General features: G+C 43.9%; 1 protein-coding gene across 1 annotated transcript in view; it reads right to left on the reverse strand.

Annotated features, from left to right (window-relative positions):
* LOC124185057 (hemicentin-2-like) overlaps window positions 1–18,920 on the reverse strand; it is a 304,368-nt gene that overhangs the window by 224,360 nt on the left and 61,088 nt on the right. The window contains exon 2 of the mRNA XM_046575403.1: window positions 13,224–13,293. The gene's annotated coding sequence lies outside the window, so the exon portion shown is untranslated. The remainder of the gene's footprint in view (window positions 1–13,223; window positions 13,294–18,920) is intronic.

The raw sequence follows: 18,920 nt of genomic DNA on the forward strand, positions 1-18,920 counted from the left end.
AGATTTTGGATGGCGGCTGTTGAGAAATTTCGGGCCGATTGGAGTGGAGCCGGAAAATTGCGTCTGGATAACGAAGAAGATGACGACTCAGATTAAGAGGCGGAGGGCGGCTCGAGGAATGGAGGAGGAATTCGCTCGACAATACTTGGAATTGTAAATGTTACCAGGGAACTCAGCCTCGAGCCGAAGAAGAAGTGAAGTGTGGCAAACTCACCGTCACAATTCCTCCCGCCCACTGCTGCAGGCTGTTATTTAAATGGACGATCTTATACGCGTGCTTTACTTCCCCAACTTTCATCTCCTCTGACGCTGAAGATCCAGTCGCGGGGTCGTCTCATCACACCCCAGAAAACTATTCACTACTTTTACCCTCTCGTTTATACCGCCGATATTCTCAAACTCGACGGAAAATTTCTCTATTTTCTACACCACTGACAAAAAATCCGAAAACACCGAAATCTGCGAATTCCGAGACGCGCCACACTCGCCACGATGACTGGCACGAACTACCGTTGATTGTTCCAATGATTGCTGTTTCCATTTTAGGAATTGGGATGGAATAAATCGCGATTGAATTTTCGCAAGTGTTCGCCAATCGGTAGCAATAAATGCTCGCTAGATGTACCTATTTTACTTTCTCGTTTGTCGTTCCCCCGTGAATACGTTAGTGTAATATATCTGTAATTTGGCGAATCCTGCTCCTGCGATTTATAAACACTCACCAATATCGTCCCACTCCAACACAAAAGGATACAAGAAATTTTTAAAAATAAAACGATTCACACTCTCACTTCGTTGATTCTTAGAAGATCCGGCGACGGCAAAGCGATATACGCTTGGTATACGACAGAAAGGCTTTCCAGCACGCAAGGTAACCACAAAACCCGGACTCAAACCACGAGGAAAATGTTGGAGAAACAGGTTCAGGAATCATGACGCGATTACCATCCTTATCCTGTGGGACAATGGGAGTAGAGTTAGTCGCTAAATGGTCGAGGTCAGCGCGGTGATCCCCATCCCCTGAATGCGGGCGCGTCAGGTCAGGGTGCGTGAGGATTTGTCGACAATTGGACAATGACGTATGTCCCTACGGTTTGTTACACCGCTCCGGATAAAATGGTGGGGGTTCACGGTAGCAAATGAAAGAGGGGACGAGGAGTGAAAGGGGCCGACCACTTGTCAAGCCGGGCCATTTTTAATCACGGCAAAGACTAACCGAGAGGGAGAGCCATTGGAATCACATTGGAGCTCTTTGTTAATCGATTTGCTAATTATTGCACGTTCGATACTTTTCATCTCTGATATAATGAATTTTGAAACTATCTATCCGCGGCGATGCAGCCGACGAAGTACCGAGGGGAGAGAAAAACGTCGTCATCCCTAGCTGCCGCGGTAAACTTAATTTTCTAACGACACATAGGGGGATAAGAGTTGCCTGATACAGACAGAGGGTTGAGCTGCTCCGAGAACAGAGACAGTTTACTCCGTACCGTTATACGCGAGTTGCAGGTACCTGGTAGCTAAATTGATTTTTGCAAAAACAAATTTAATAAAGGTACGACGGGTGTACGCTCTAGCCTTGGTTCCCTCTTTATACTCTCGGCAACTTTCAGACCGAACGAAATCCCTGGCAATTTTCTAGAAAACATGTAACCGGCAGCTCTGTATAAAGAGACGTAGACACGCAAACTCATGCACACCCGCATACGTATCCCATACGCAGTTTGTCACTAAAGTGTTATGTGTTTATTACTCCCTTGAGTTACGCGCACGGGCGTCACGTTTTTCCTCCACTTGCTAGAGCTTGCCAAATCTTGGCCGTAGGTTCTGCTGCTACTTTCGCATGTACGGAGACTACTGCGTTGTCTATCTACTGACGTGAATATAAACGCGCCACACATCCAAGTCTGCCTAGCGGTGAAGATAAAAAAAGAGAAAAAAAAAAAATAACGAAGAGAGGGACGGAAAGAAGGAGCAGCCGTTATCCAGAAAAAGTGAAAAGTCATCGTAAATCCGCGAACACGTACTCAAACTATCTCGCGGAAGACGGATGCCGGTAGATCAAAATCCGTATAACTATTTCTACGAGCGAAGCCCGTTCCTCCAGAGACGGGATATGGCCGGAATCCGGGGCTCGTGTAAAGGCTGGCAGGATGGTAGACCTGGGCAGCAGCTGGTACAGGGTTGAGGATCCGCCTTTAGCGTGTTGCAGCGTCAGCGGTACAGCGCTGCCAACCCCGCAACGATTTACTGCTAAATAATATCTAAACAGCATGCCGAATGCAGATTGGTTCCCGTGCGTTACCAGGGCTGTTAAATATTTGACGGAATTAACTCACGCCCTACAGATCCGACCCGATCGCTGACGTCGACTCGTCGCCGCGACCTCGAGTAGATAAATATCGGGACCGATCAAAGATGATCTAATTTATCCCACATCGCGTCGTTTTTTATAGTTACTTTTCTTCCGAAGTGAACTGACGCTTGAACGGAAGCTAGGAAAATGGCTGCGGCATCGCGTGTGGCTCTTAAAGTTTAACTTCTGGCTGCTATTGACGAAGCATAAACGAATCGCAGCCACACTGGTGGTGGATGCGAACTTCTAAGTCAAAATATCATGAAATCGCAGCTTGAAGTTGGTTGCTGTCTAATCGTAAGTAGTAGAAACAAAGATAACGCGGGGGTGAATGAGTGGACAAAGGGTGAGGAAAATTCCAGCAGAAGGGAGGAGGAGAAAGAAAGAAAAAAAAACGGGACTGATAAAATTAAAATTTCTGATTTGCTGATTGACATCCTGCGAATCCTCCAGCTTACTTTGGTTGTCAAACAGAAAGACGCCTTCGGAATTTCATGCTCATGACGTGCCAGTCGTCAATTTGTTAAACGAAGATCCCTCGTGGACGGTATTTTATCACGTTTTACTGCGAGATCAGGAGTTGACATGAGAGACATCGGGCTCACCCTGCTCACCAATCGACCAGCGATAGTGTTGAACGTGTAAATAAATATACGCACTCGCTGAGAAAGTAAGTGCGAGAAGTCAAAGTCGAGTTGGTCAGGGCTAAACGGCCGTCGCCAGAGCTGGTTCTTGGTGGTAAACCAAAGCAAAAATATTACTCTGAAATTCTCAGTTCGCTAGCAGAAACTAAGCACATCAGGAGTTCTGTCTTTTAGGGAAGTGTGAGACAAAATGGACCTCGCAAGGAAATATGCCTTCTATAGAAGCTTCAAAGTACAACGTTTTACTAATTTCAATTTCGTCTATAAAACGGTTCACTATTCTTGGCATTTACCGGATCATAAGTATTCATTTTTCGAAAATTATTTTTTCCGCCTCTTACGTCTTATGTCAGGCTTTCCTCACTAATTTTAAGTCATACTGGTATTCGCAGGTTATTCGGAAAAATGGATTATACTTCAGAGATTGAAACAGGTCAAACTGAAAATCCGTTATAGTAATTGCAAGATTATGATAATAGATATCTCGCCATAAAATGTCAGCCTTGTGCGTTCACACTTTGCACGCTGAAGTGTGAAACGTAATTTTAGAAACGTTCTCGAAGTGGTCCATTTCGCTCCTCGTCAACTACTACGTCGAAGGCTGTCCATTTTGCCTTGATGGTCCATTTTGCGCTCCTGCTTATCAGAGAACTGTGTCTAGCCCGGGCCACGTCGTAATTAAAACCCAGTGTTTGTCTTCCGGGGAAAAGCACCCGGTCCTCCAACATTAATTTTCAACGACGATCAATTTGCAAAATGCCGGTCAAAACACGCTGACAATGTAATTGGAAATGAATTAAAAATTACCCGTAGACTCTTAGAGTGGTGATCCGTTCGGGATGCATGCATCCAAAGAAAACACAGACCAAAATTATACCGTGAAACGGTGTTTAAATATGTATCGTAAGGGTGAGTTCGATAAAATTTTCCAAAAGACGTACAATGGTTGCTGTTATCCGTTTATTGTTTCCACTTCGGTGTATCAAAGTATGTATGAAACATCAGAACGACAGGTTCCTTTCTCTCCGAGCTATATTTGTACATACGGGGTAGAGAAAACGAGGGACGAGATAAAACAAAAGAAAAAAGAAAAGAAGAGAAAGTAAAACAAAACGAGAAGAAAACAAAAGGGAGAAAGATGAGGCGCAGTGTGTGGCATAGAGGGGCGAGCGAGGAAGAAGGGAGAAAATGAAATAACCGAGAGAAGAGAATAGGAGGAAAAAAGAACTTTATGGTCTACTTGCGCCAGAACGAACGCGCGTGAGCAGCCAAGGGTAGGAACTGGTAAGGAAAGGGTGGCAAAGGGTGTTGGCCAACTTGCATAAATGTATTGAAATTTTATGGGGCTGCTACACCCGGATGCGATACGTAGTTATCTAATGGCCGCGTCAGTTAAGCGAAGATTCCACTCGACTTCGAAACAGAAGCACCTAGCTCAATCCGACGGAATCTAAGAATATTCACAGACTCGAAGAAATCCTTATGTGACAAGAAAAATACCTAACCGCGGTACAGATATTCTGATATCGAAAATATTGACGCAACCACTTGAATAAGCATCATTGACAAACAATTAATGCGGAAGGGTCAATGGAAGAATAAAAAATAATAACATTTTCACTAGTGATAGATCTAACGAACCATCTTCGAAGTCCGGGTCTCCGTTTTCGTTTCGACGATTTGCCCGAACGACATTCGGATGCGACGCGAAACGAGGAGGGACAAGAAGAAAGTCAGGGAAAAACGCGTAGGAAACCAAAGGAATAACCTTAGGCTCGGGGGGATGGTTATGTTATGTTACGGCAAGGATCATCACGTCCCGTATAGTCCCCCATAGAATTGCAATGGTTTTATTCATACATCGAAAAGCTTAGGTAAGGCGCACCCCCCGTTGAATACCACATTGGTATCACTTCGATATTTGATTTTTCAACTTATTTTCGATTCTCCGTATAGAATTTCGATTCCCACTTGTTAGTCCGATCGTACTGCTTTACCCTAGATTCCGCACAATTTTAACCTTGCCATTGATCCGATTGACCCTAACGGCAATACGGGAGTGCAAAAAAGAAAGAAGAGAACAGAATAAAACTCCATAGGATAAAATTGAATTACTTTATTAGAGTGAGAATTACTAGCTATTACTCGTATTGTCGCATTCGTGCGACGTATATTCGAGAGCCTCGAAACGCCGCGGCGACGAGAATACACTGAATTTAAATAATACTGTACTCAAGTCGAACGTTCAAACTCTGATGATGTATACAACTTCTCTTCCATGCGATAGACGAAAAAATCGGAAGAAAACGCCCGGGCTATTACCATTGCCTAGAAAATTTGATTTGGAACCATTACGAGGGTTGTGGTAAGCTTCTTTGGATTTTCGGAAACCGAAGACCTGAATTCCGATCAAACGACTGATCGGGGCGTTAGTCTGCAAGAGTGTTTCTGTGCTGCAGACAACTCTTGTGAAAATATGACCACACCGTAGGTTGTTTTTATTTCCCTACATCCCCGCTCGTAATAAAGATATATATGCAATATGTATGTACATATGTATGGGTATATACGTGTTCAAGGTACGTTGTAGCGTATACATGTAGCACACGTACACTTTTTTGTACTGGCTTGTTTCTGCTCCCCCATGCGCGTCTGTGTCGTAATATTTTCTTCAAATGAAACCACGTGGTAAGCCAGGGTATAATTCGGCAGAGCCAAACCGTCCTCGAGCGAGCTTATTTCGCAACCAAAAATCCAAGTTTAAGAGTTGTATTTTTTGGTAGCCAGTTTTTCAAGTATGAAAAAAGTTTTTTGTCCCCGCATGTTTGTCGTTCGGTAAAAATGATCCCACGGCCGAGTCAGCGAGATCAGCATTTACGTGAGTGTATTCTGAAAGAAACTCTTACTTATTTTTCTAACTTGAGTATTATGATATAACAAAAAAAAAAAAACTAGACTTCGAGAAACAATTATACAATATACATGTTAAATTTTTTTAATAATTTCGCAGAAATTATGGAAAATCATTGAAGTTCGAGGTTTTGTACTAGCGACCTGACAACAGTGTAAAACGAGATCGAGAAGAAAAATGGGCGCAGAGGCAACGGAAGGAAACGAATCCGTAGTACTAAAGAGCGAGAGGCGCTTATTTGCTTTCACTTATGCTCGAGAAGTTGTTCCCTGGCAAGAGTATACGATTTAATAATTTTATCCGGTATATAATAGTTTTTGGTTCTCTTATTGAACGCATTTCTCTTCGAGCCAATGCTCATTTCACGAAATACGTGCAGGGTGTTGAGAATATCATTTTCCTTCAACACTCCAGTGAAGATTCCTGCAACTGCTAAGAATTTTAATTTTATTTCGGCAACAAAGGCACGTCGAGTAAGTATAATGGCTGAGGTATAATAGTAGCTTTAACCATTCTTCAAATCTTTATCACTGTGTGTTGTGTATATATACCAAGAGAAATCTAGCACCCTTCGAAGATCTGGAATTGATTCTGTTATTCTTGGTCAAATAAAGGAACGGCCGTAATAATGGCACGGTGTGGGAGAATAGGTATACTCACACACGCGAAAAGGGTACACATATGCACAAACACACGCACGAATTGAAACACACATGCTGTCCTCAAGAGTTTCTCGTTGGACTTCTCCTCGCTAACTCCAGCGATCTCGCTCCAGGGGGGAATTCAAACACGAGAAAGTACTAGAGGGAAAATATTTCCGAGGATTTGGATGAATCGATGGATGTTCGCGCGATCGAAAGTGAGAAGAAAGTATATATGATGTACACATAATCGTGAAATTTCAGCCAACAGTCAAGAGTAGAAGAGTGTGTAACAGAGAGTGGTGAATCAATATGAGGAAGTATGACTTATACGGCTAGCTGCGGTATAACTTCGTATAGTATAGATATTGACTTGGTCAACTTTTACAAATAGCCCCTTTAACCGAAGAATCCTGCAGAAAATAGCCGGTAACTGGTCCCTCGATGGAAATCTAACGAGCAATAATTCGCCAACGTAACCCCAACAAAGCTATTGGAAGGGTCGTCGAAGAAGCCCGCAGCCATTTTCCTCCTCCAAAACTTATACTTGGAGTTCGGTAAAGGAACGATGAAACGATAGAAACCAAACCAAACCAAACCGAACGGGGACCAACCCTAACCCATAAATGCGTACAGAATGCGGAGGCACGGGTATATCTATACCGGCGTACACATCGGGGAGAGAAGGTTGTAACCCCGGAGCAACTTCCGCCGGCGACTGTGCAGAGTTTTAAAATCCCGCAGAGCTAAGTTTCATCGGAGACCGGAAGCGCCGACAGATCGGCTCGGATTGGAGCAATTTCAAACTTATACCAGGCGTTCCGAACAGCTTCACGGCCAAGTTTACCGGCGCACAGAGGCGGAGGAACTTGGCCCAGAGGATCCCCGAACTCCCAGCGCTCATCCAGACCCCCAAAAGGGACGAAACCCGGCGTAATGAACGCGGGTGACATTCGGACTTGGACCCTTATGCAGCCAAAACTCAGGAGGACCTCGCACCCTCCGCCAATATTACGGGCCGGTATATCTCATCAATCTCTAACTGTCCCGCACCGAGGTCGCCTACTTCGCCCCAGGCTGTATTTGAATTTACCCGCATGCTCATCTCACCGACAGCTACGGGCTTCTCCTCTCAGCAGCCGGATGTCCGATGTGGAAAGTGCGGAAAGTTCCCCGTTGCGGATGTCAAAAGTTTTTTAACGTCCAGTTGCGGTGCTCCAGGTAACTGCGAGTAACATTCATGCACGTATCTCTGTGGCTAGATTGTATAATGCTGCTGAACTGAACCTGGCAACCAGAAAATGCAGAGCTGTGGTCGAACCGATTTCAAATTAAACGGAACGTTGAACATGGACTCGAAATCAAAGACTTTCCATGCCTGTTATATTGAAGTGAACGGAGGTGAAAAGATGTCCGAACCAATCGATCCACCAACGAGACGACGTACCGCGATTAGTTCCGAACTGATCACTTCAGAAGTGTTTGATAATTAGAACTTGCCGAGACTGAAGAAAATTATCCAACGTCGTGCTTTGGTTTACTTTGGCGAAGCTCTGCGAGTTGTATGTCTTGGTAATCCGAAACAGAGCTAAACACTTTCTCGCTTGTCGATTTGCGCGCATTGCTTCGAATGGTGAATTTTTTATGAAAATCTATTAATTGAGTTCCGCCGTTAACTTCACTCCGAGAATTCGCAAACTAGAGGTCTAGTACAAAGGGACTCTCCTCTGAATTGATTATATTCAAGTTCAAAGGGGTGTGCGATAGAGTCATTGGATTACCGTAATTTATTTGAGTACAATATAATGCGCGCCACATAGGGTGTACTCAACTTTGAACAGTCTGAACACTTATTCCGTCTTGAATTCAGGGCGTCTAGTCGCCGGGTGAATGTCTGGGAAAACAAGAATAATTGGTACGCAACTCCGCGACACATTTCCAAGAAAGATACCGACAATTGTACGAAGGTAAACACTATGAACATTGAATTCTGTCGTTTGCGCGAAAAAAAACGCGAAATCGCCGAAGCAATTGACGAATCGTTGGCCCGCCACGCGACTTACGACGTGGAGCGACGAGTTGTGAAGATAAAATGTCCGAAACTTTGAGGATAAAATAATGCTGTCGAAGGATTTGGCGAGCCTTTTATTGAGCCACTGTAAAGAAACGAATGATTTCTTAACATCGACTTTGTTAAACTGAGAAGAGCAATGAAGAGTTTTCAATAGTATTATACTTCGGATCGTTGTAGCAAAAAATTATTTGTCTTGCATATTCATTCTGGATAGACTTCGGAAATCAATCGTATTTTCGGTTGAAAAATATCGTACCCTGTATGTACGATGTTAGAAGAAGAGGAACAGAAATTAGCCCAATATACGTTACGACGGGGCGAGGAACTCGAAATCTGTAGGTTTGCCTGTTCTCTGGAAAGTGTATTATATCTCGGGGTGCGAATTGAAACCGTAGTGCGTCATTACAGCACACAAAGAATTTTTACGGACGTTCGGTTCCTCGAGGATGAAGACAAGTTGGAGGCTTCGCTGAACACGGAAAGAGAGTGTCTCTTCTCTTTCGTTTTCACCCATTACCTGACTACCTGGGAGTCTGTCTTTCTACAGACTGAAGCCAACTGAAATGTGTTAGCGTGTAATATGGAGAATAGCGAATAAACATGTCTTTCAAATTGAATGCTGAAAGTTAGAATTGATGGAAGGAAAAGGCCGGAGAATTCCGAGCTCATGAGAAGGCGGCACAACTTCAAGTCCTTACGTGTCAACATTCTGTTATTCGAATTTCCAACGACATTATGTGAATTCAAAATTGCTTTTCATACCCGGTAGACCCGGCGGTGTCGGATCTATTCGAGAAAAGCGTCCAGATTAAATTGCGACAGAATATTTTCAACGGTCCTGCGAGTGAATAAAAATAAATTTCTATGGATTTGGTGAAATATTTGAATAAAGTTGAAAATTTCACCGTACCGCGGTATTCAGCGAACGTACCAATTATTATCAGGAGTATGCTCGGGGGAATTTCAATATCAAGTATGCACGATTGGGGGTATTGCACATTCGTTAACATATGCATGACGCGACAAACTCGCGTTGATCTAATAAAATCGTGCAGCACATATAGCGCGAAGAGGAACTACGATGAAACAAAGTGAGGAGTGCCAGCATCCGTACACATAAAAATTTAACAAACTGATTCGAACCACTCCGGTCGCCTGCCGTTCAGCGCTAAACTTGACCTGGTCATCCCCCTAAGGATTTAGTTGTCTGCCGTATACCGACGGTAATAACACCGCCGAGAATGGGTTACAGGTAGTTCGGCATATCACGGAGACTTGAAGATGGTGATTAGAATTAATAACATCGCCCCGTACCACCAATCACGTAACCTCGCACGGGCTAATGACGTCATTAAGTCAAACTAATAGCCAACCCTTAACCGGCTGGGGATGAAGCCGTGAGGCTGCCAAGGCATGTCCTCGCGGCCAGGGCCATAAAGGACTCGTCCACCCGCAGCCTCTTGCCTCCAGTCGCTTATTTTTCGGGGATTTTGAATTTCGATCTTACCGAGTTAAGCAGTCCCGACTTTTGCCAGCCGCCTCGATCAAGCGACAAACGGGAGCGGTTAGCTCGATGGAAAATGTCTCTCAGACTCAGTGTCTTCCTGTAGTCTTGTCTGGGCATTTCTCTCCCTTAGTTTCCTTTTTGCCTCTTCCCTCCGGGTCGATCGAGCCCCGCCGAAATAATTTCAACTTCTCAACTTATTTCGAAACTTTTCTTCATTCATTCTAATTAGCCAATAAGTCACTCTGACATGGCCGGCAGGATCTTGGCTTCCAAGAAGACGCGAAGGTCTCCGACATCAGAGCGTCAGAATATATTTTGGCTCATTTGTCGAAGCGGGGAGCAAGAAACGTGACGTTTCGATATTCAAGTAATAAGCACAAACTTTTAACGTCGAATCCCCGGTTGTCTTGGCAACCATAGATCCTCGCAGCGTCTGATTATACTTTCTTTTCGTCAACTCCGCCATCCCGTTACTCATATTATTAATACCTACTCACAGAAAAGAGCTATCATTAACGGTGTTACTCGATCTCTGAATTGCGCTGAAGCTGCAGTTTCGCAATTGGCACTAATTTCCTTCCATTCTCTTTGCGGTCTCTGATAACAATCGCCACTATCGCTCGCGATGTCTTAATTTTTGTCAAACCGGGTTATTTCTCCACGACGAACACAGCGACGCGTTCTTCTTCTAATCCACTAGATGCGCCCGAGTATTCCTTTGAAAGTAATAAACTTGACGTAAAGAACGTTCGGCGGGCTCCACAATTCAGATACAAGATATCTTGATCCTATCTCAATGCCGCCGCTGCACGTGGAAATAATCATAGCAGTGAATCTACCCTGACCAGGCACCGCTTCCGGTTTAACCCCGCGGCGAATGCCCGGTGGTAGTCGACCGGAAACTAGATCCTCGCATGGACAATGGCGCTGCCCGAGTTCCTTATATCGTAAGAGCCCGGAAAATCGGAGAGATAAGCAGGAGATCCGTAGAGAGTCTGCAAATCGATGTGTTTCATCGCAGACTCGGTTCCGCGATGGCCTCGCACCCCCTAAAACTTTCCGCTATATACGTTTTTCCTCGAAAAATTTATTCGCCAGTCTGCTGCACAGCTGCTCGATGCTGAAAGCCCGTTGCATTCGATATTCCATTGATTTGACATGTCGGTCAATGTATGAAAACAATTCAGTCTATACAAAATTACTATCGTACCGCTGACTTTTATCAGAATGATTGGCTTTCAAATTTTTCACATCTGTGAAGCCAAGTGAAGGAAAACGACACAGATGCCATGTTCTAGAAATTATTTAGGTTAATTTTTAAAGATTGAAAACCGCCACAAGTGTAGCTAAAGTCTAGTTCTAAATCGATTATAGAATTAATTCGGATCGATATAAATTTGAAAAGCCACCAACAGTTATATCCAGATATACCATCCAACTGAAAATATACTACTTCGGAGATGACCTTTCAACACAGATCAACGTATCAACCTACAAGAGGTCAAAAATCCATTTCCCAAAGAATCAGCTTTTTGAACAAAAAATTCGTACCACAGAAATGCTGTGGTGCATTTCATTCAACCACGATATTGTTAAAATTCACAACGTGACTCTATGAATGCGAAAGGATTTGTATTTATCACATTCACTGCGGTGCAGGATTTGAGTGATCGCAGGGACGTTGCTGGTTCCATTTCTGATTCAGTGCTGGAAACGAATTCGTATTCCAGTGGATAATTATGTGTAAAATTTACGGTATTCGTCAAGTTTGTGCAACGCATACGAGCATTACCGTAAAACCGTCAGCCCGCAGGTACGAAAAGCCTGACTTAAGTTAATAAAAATTGCCGGTATCACCCCCAGCTGCGAATGATCTTTTCCCCTCACTGCAATATAGCAAGGAAAAAAAATCCCACAGATATTTCACACCCTTCTACTTTTCTCGGAGTCGAGAAAAATGAGGATAGATTTCCACTGTGATTCTATTCTACTAATCGAATCCTTGGCATCCGAACCACATAGCGCAGGCCTCGGTATCATTCATTCACGCTTAAAGTAATTACAAGATGGATAATGATCCGTTTGTAACCGATCCAGCTAACCCAATTATTTCTAGAGTACACACAATTTTTAACCACAATGAGGTGCTACGACGCTGATGAATTAGAAGGTTCTTAAATCGATCACAGCAGTAAGAAGACTAAAATCTGAAGGACAAGCCGTTACAAGCTACTTATGCCACTTTGGTTGCTTACTTTAGCAAACAAAAGCCCGTCAATTAGCCGAAAAAAGCATGAAGTACAAAAGCAAAAAAAAAAATAAAAAAAAAATGGATCAAGGAAGAAGAAAATCACCAAGAGGGCGAACAATGAAGTTTAAGTCGTTCTCTTGCTCGACTGGCGTTCGTTACTCGTACCTTACGACTCTTTATTTCTAACGATGAGCAGGCAATTTAAAGGCGAAAAAGTGAACAATGCTCGTCGCAGAAGTAAAGCGAAACGATTTCGATGTAATTAATTGGTTTAATTAGTGTAACCGCCGCTAAGAGAGATACAGCCGTCACTGCGCCGAAGAACCTCGCGCTTCATGGGGGAAGACGGAGGCCGCACGCGATTGCCCCTATTAATAATTAAGATTGTTCCTCGTTAATTTTAATTAGTAACGATTTACATTCACGCGCCACTTGTCCCATTTAACAAGCCTCCAAATACTTTCGTTTCATTTCACTTCTTCGCGCGATTCTATCCAACCTTCATTATAGACATAGACATACATTGATATCAATGCATACCCGTTGAGTAACAGTTCAAATTTCATATCGTATTGAGTGTGAGGGCATACCATAAAAATTGTCACCAAAACTACCAAACCCAGAATTCGTTTGGCGAAAATTCTCTCGCTCTTTCTTCGTGTAACATTATGAGCACACAAAAATTGTTATCACAATTTCAATCAGCTCCTTGCGGAATCTTAATACGTACTTCTTCAGAATTTGATACATGCCCGTATTTATCATGAATATTATTAGCGTAATAAGAATACCTGAAAGGGACATGTTGAAAAAAACTTTTATCACTACATTGATATTACCTTGAAATATTTTACTTCGTTTCGCAGAAGAGAAGAAATCGGTCACCGGATAACCGTCACGGGCCTGCATCTGTAATATAAAATTGCGAACATTAAAAACGCCCTTTTCGTCGATCATCATTTAGAATTGAGGGGGACTAACAGAAATTAGTATTTATTCCACGTCTACGGTTCCGAATAGGTTATTCCTATCTTTCGAATACTTTCTAATTGTATAACCGGCGTGTAATCCGCCAGCTTTTCATCCTCTCATTGAACTGAATAACCCACTTTTTCAATCAACCGACATCATTATCGATTCATTCGATTTACATTCACGTAATCCTTGTGCATATACTCGCCGATTGTAAATGCAAAGAACTACATATATTTCTCCTGAATTTTCCACTTTAATCTGTGATTTAATCGCAATATTTGCGTCAACCGTTGTTTGGCCTCGGCATATGTGCACGCGAATTACCGTTACGAACCAGCATAATCGGCTATTTAATCATTTGTCGTAGGCTCCAAACTGCCTAGCTTTTCTCGAAAGCTGCATTAAAATTTTAGTTACGCATTTGAAAATTTTTACTCAAAGTAACGTTTAAACGGTTTCAAGCATCACGATGTCGATGAAATTGAAACTGAATTTCCCTAATGAAATTTTGACGAGAGGGTAAAACATATAAAAACCAAATAATCGCGTTGCGACGTCGCGCGAGCTTCCCAATGACAGCTGACGAGGAACGTGATTGCATTTTCCGCATAGTATTTGCATCGTTGCACTTGGACGAATGAAAAAACCAAAGAGATGTGTTATTTTTTTTTTTCGTTCATAAATCGTTTGTTTCGTTCGTATTTTGTTACATTTTTACGTCATTCATTTTGTTCGACTCTCTTGTTTTGTGAGTATTCGTCCACGAGTAAACGATGATACCTATACGTGTCATATATCGCATGTATGTACGTACATACGGCTCAGCTGCGATTCATACATGCGTAAAAAATATTATCGCTATACTTGTACGCTTACACGTATTGGTAGGTATGTAGATACAGGCCAGGGAGCCGAGGAGCCCCGGATTTAGTTTTGATGAGTTTTTCCTGCCCGCAGAAAAATCCGCAGTTCAATCGCGACCATTGAATACCAATGTAAACGGTCTAGGGACCGACAGTTTTTTTTTTCTTCCTTCTCTCTCTACCCTTTTTTCTAATACCGTGTTTCATTTTATTTTTCTCTTACTTCCACACACCGCCCGCGAACCCATCTCATATATAAATAATATTTTTATAGAGCTTTTTTCTTCATTTCTATTTCTATATTTTGTTATTTCATTTTATTTCATTTCAACTCTTCCAAACTCAACTCGAGTATCGGGAGCGGTTTGTTTTCAAGCATCGACAAACCGCTTGGAATTGGCAAACTTTTGGTCATCCAAGAAATTAGTTTCTCGTCGCTACCGCGTGTGGCGTTACAGAAAAAGCGAAGGAGAGTTGAGCAAAATAAAATTCGAACAGCCTCTCCGTAGTCGACTAACAGGAGTCTAAGACAATTTAGTGCTGACTGCTAACCACATTACCTATACCCTCTCAGTTAATACAGAAGAGCACTGGTTTAATACATTCTCGAAAATTTCAGTGCCTCGCTTCGAACGACAATAACAACTAAAATAATTTTCAACCTCCGAAGCCCGGACAACGACGCGATTAAAACTTTCCTAGGAAAGGAGAACAAACTATAGTTCAAACAAATCGTAACAAAATCGGTTGGGAATTTTGTTCCCAAATAATATCCATGTACATCCTTGAATCACTCTGTACTCGTATATTCGCATGTCTCTTTTACGTTTCTTCAGGTTAGGTATACGGGCGAGGTGAAAATCGAATTTCAATTTGGATTTAAACCTTGTGCATACAATTTTATTGTTGTTGTCAATTTTTCTTTCAAAACAAAAACTGGACCGTGTCAATTTCGTCAGTGGTTATTCAGTCCAACCCATACAATTCAACGAGAATTTTATTCCGAATTTTATACGATCCGATATACGATACTGCTTTCAGCTTTAGGCAGGGGTAAAAATTATACCGCCTAAAATGCGTACTTCAAATGAACTCTAAAAAGCACTGCTTTATCAAATATGTTTCATCCACTCTACGGTGCTCCACGTACGCGTAAAATAATTATTCTCATTACGAGCGACAGGGTTTCTATCTTCGGGGGAATTAGTGCGGTAAAAAGCACGTCGTTGCACGCGACGAGTCGAAATTTCCAACGTACCAAGTTGTAGCGACTGTTTCTTGAACGGGCTTAATCCCCTCGGTGATAATTAGTTCTTAAATACCGGAATAATCAATTATACCGCAGAGCGTGAGATGCTTGAATTATTTATCCGTGCACCGGCGGCTGATCGAGGTCCCTGCTGGTTTACTCGGGTTGTATAATTTATTCAATGATTTTCGAGCGACGATAAGGGTGGATGGCCGTTGGGTCCACACAGTCGGCTCCGCGAATCTGGAGGAGTAGCAGGCGGAGGAGAGAAGAGCAGAAGCAGAAGCGACGACTTTGGAAAGTCGGCCAAATCCCTGTCACGGTTTGTGCCCGGTCCTTCGTTCGTAACTTTACGATACGGTAGACAAGAGCTAAGGAGCAAAGCCCTCGGGCCTTCTTTCCCCCAACTTAGGTATATGAAGCTTAAAGTGTTTAAGCGCGTCTAAGCGAGTCAGCAAAACTTTCCAACGCTTTACCACACACGCGTTCAGCTGCATGCGCCGGTGCAATAGTCGGTAAACGAAGAAGGCTGCTTATACGTATACGTGCGCGTGCCCGTGCCATCGAGTTTCAACTCGCCCCATTCCTGACAATTAGCAACAAAACTTTTCCAACCAGGCAACGTGCGCATACGTTCAAGAGCATGTGGCCATGTGCAGGCGTCGGTACGTTAACTGCACAGCGGGAAGCTCTCATACCGGAGATCGCTCTAGCTCCTTAGTGAAAAAATTATTCGACGAGGTTCGAGACAAAAGATGAGTGTGGCTCAAAATTTAACGTATCTTTCGAACTGTTGATTTCAGCTATGTTAGATCGGGCGTAATAGTTCGTTCACGAAAAATTACGTGGGAATAACGTGACTTGATAATTGCGTTTTTTTTTTTTTTTTTTTCTTTCTAGCAAATTTGGAAGTTTTCACCAACGCCCCGAAAAGTAATGTTCATTCGGTGAATGAGGTATAGTAATTAGCTGGTTGTTTAAAGAACGAAAAATAAAAGCAACTTTTTGAACAAGCCCGACTCCAGATTCATAGTTGACGAACAAACAATGAGGCTTGAAAGAAATAACTCATCCGAAAATCTTGATCCCATTAACGCGAGCCAAAGTAAGCCCGAGGGCGGTGATGGACGAGAAATTGATCGAACTGTCAGAGGGTAGAAGTTGCGGTAGGGGCGCCTGTCGTTCCTTTGCTATCCTTACGCTGGCGAGGGGTGTATACGTAACGCATGTGAATTGGAAGAAGCTGGGAGCGCAAGGATGCGGCAGGATGCGCAGGCGCGGTGTGGTCACCGAGTACCTTCGCCGAAAGTCTGAGGAATGAAGGGGGGAGGGTGCCGGTAATGGAGTTGAGAGTCACGACCCGTACAGGGCGGACCGTTGGGAGTGCGGAATTACCGCAAGCGACCCACATAGGGCGGATTATGTCGGTTGGATGCGTCGGAAGCGGTTTCAAATCAAATATAGGGGCGGGGGTCGAGCTTTCGGCGAAGTCTTCACCCAGCCAGCAGCCAGATCCTCGGCCGCGTGTGTATGCGGAGGCGTAAACGCGGACGGCCTAAACATCGCAGACGGCGGTGTGCAGGGATCGTTTAAATAGCCCGTTGCCGTTCATCCGAGACTCTTTGGGTCCTTTGGGTCCGACTAGCGGCCGTCTATCGAGTCCTCGAAACTCGGGAAGCGAGGTGCAGATATTGATGCGAGGGAGTCGATTTAAAATTCTAATGCCGAGGCGACGACGTAGAGAACTTTGCGTTCTTTTGGCGGTGAGATGCATCGGCCGCTCTTATACGCATACATATACCTTGTATTACATGCTCCTCGCCTCTCGCCGCGAGTTCTCCGAGCGGCGTCAAAGGCTTATGAAATAGCGAGAACTGACTCTTAAATGTCATGCAAACTCGATTTCCGCGCACGTTAGAAGATTCAGGTGGCAGCTACGACAAAGACCGAGACGATCGGCGTCGGGCGGAGTAAAAATTCCCGTTGCACCGTAGAGGGAGAGCACTTGCGGAATCCTCGTCTCAGATATAAAACGTTCTCACCCGGGGTTTAAGCCCCCTTGGATCCCGATCCGGATCTATAGCCGATAGAGGAGATATACATAAGTTATAAGATATAGCGGAGCTACCGCGCGCGCTGGTGTGTGTGCGTGTGGTATATAGGTATACACGTAGCATGTATGACCTTTGCCTGACAGGACCGGGAGCTTAGGCGACGCCATGCGAGCCCGAAAGTTCTCACGTCCCTTTCAACTGTAAAAGAACCTTTCAAGTCGCTGCCAGACGACGGATTTCTAGATCCATCGAACAGTCTACAAGCCTCGCCTTTTCTCTCTATACAGCTGCACTATCAGAGGCCGAGTCGCGGCTTTTGCCTAGCTCTTAAGAAATATCCTCTCGCGGGGCGAGACGCGGTTTAACATGTACGGGACTTGTTTGATTTATTTCTCCTTTATACTCTGGAGTTCGGCCGAGGTCGGGTTATCCGGAATCTACGCTCGAGTGAATCTGGTCAAGCGCAAGGTTAAACTGAGGCAACGAATGTCAGGCTTCAGCCAAATTTCATGGCTTTCTAGAGACAGCGACGCAGACACAGGCGCGCAGAGTTCGAAGGGGAGAATTTCTCGATTCGTGAAACGCGAGAAACGTAGGAGTATGAATAAATTCCTCCTCCTTAATCTCGTTCGGTTCTCGCGCTCGAAAACACAAATATTAAACTCGTCGTTAGTTTTTACAACGGAGCGTTATGGGCACTGGAGAGAAGAACGGAGAGTGAGTGAGCGGTAAAGCATAACAGATTTGTGCAATGCCAAGACGTTGAACGGACTGAATAAAATAGGTCGATCAGTATTCAAGGAGGGTCTGCTATCGCCGGGTCCCTGCAGCGTGCCCATATCCCGGGGGCGTTGCTCCTCCACGACCGTCCGGGATACTACGAGAGACTTGCGTCGGAGCGACCTGTCCGAGTTACTGCCCTCCTTCAACCTCCGCTCACCCCGAGACCGTCGGCCTGTAACCCGCTATTGCCATTCCGTCTTGATACACTGATACTAATTTTGACGTCGAGCCGCGGTGTAAACAGCTCACGATAATGGCGTAAAGCGCGCAGTTACCTGCGCCATGTCATTTCACCAATAAGCCGGCTACAGCTTCCTTCCCTGATAAGAAAAGTTCTATCCGAGGTGTGTACCCCGCCTATTTTTGTCATTCTATGAAATAGTGTAGCATGTCACAAGGTATTTGGCGAGTATTTTTGTTCGTATCCTAACTCGGCCGTTTGAGGGGTAAAAACCACCCCCAAGATTTACCCCACGAACAAAAATGCGGAAGCACTACCGATTGTCGATAGCGAATGACGTTCAATTGCATTTTATCGAAAAGTTTTGCGTCATTAACGCGAAAACCCTGAAAAATATATTTTTTCGAGTAAACTTTAGTGATGGTTTTTGC

The sequence above is a fragment of the Neodiprion fabricii genome, chromosome 6, assembly GCF_021155785.1.
Source record: "Neodiprion fabricii isolate iyNeoFabr1 chromosome 6, iyNeoFabr1.1, whole genome shotgun sequence".
In the NCBI taxonomy this organism is placed as follows: domain Eukaryota; kingdom Metazoa; phylum Arthropoda; class Insecta; order Hymenoptera; family Diprionidae; genus Neodiprion; species Neodiprion fabricii.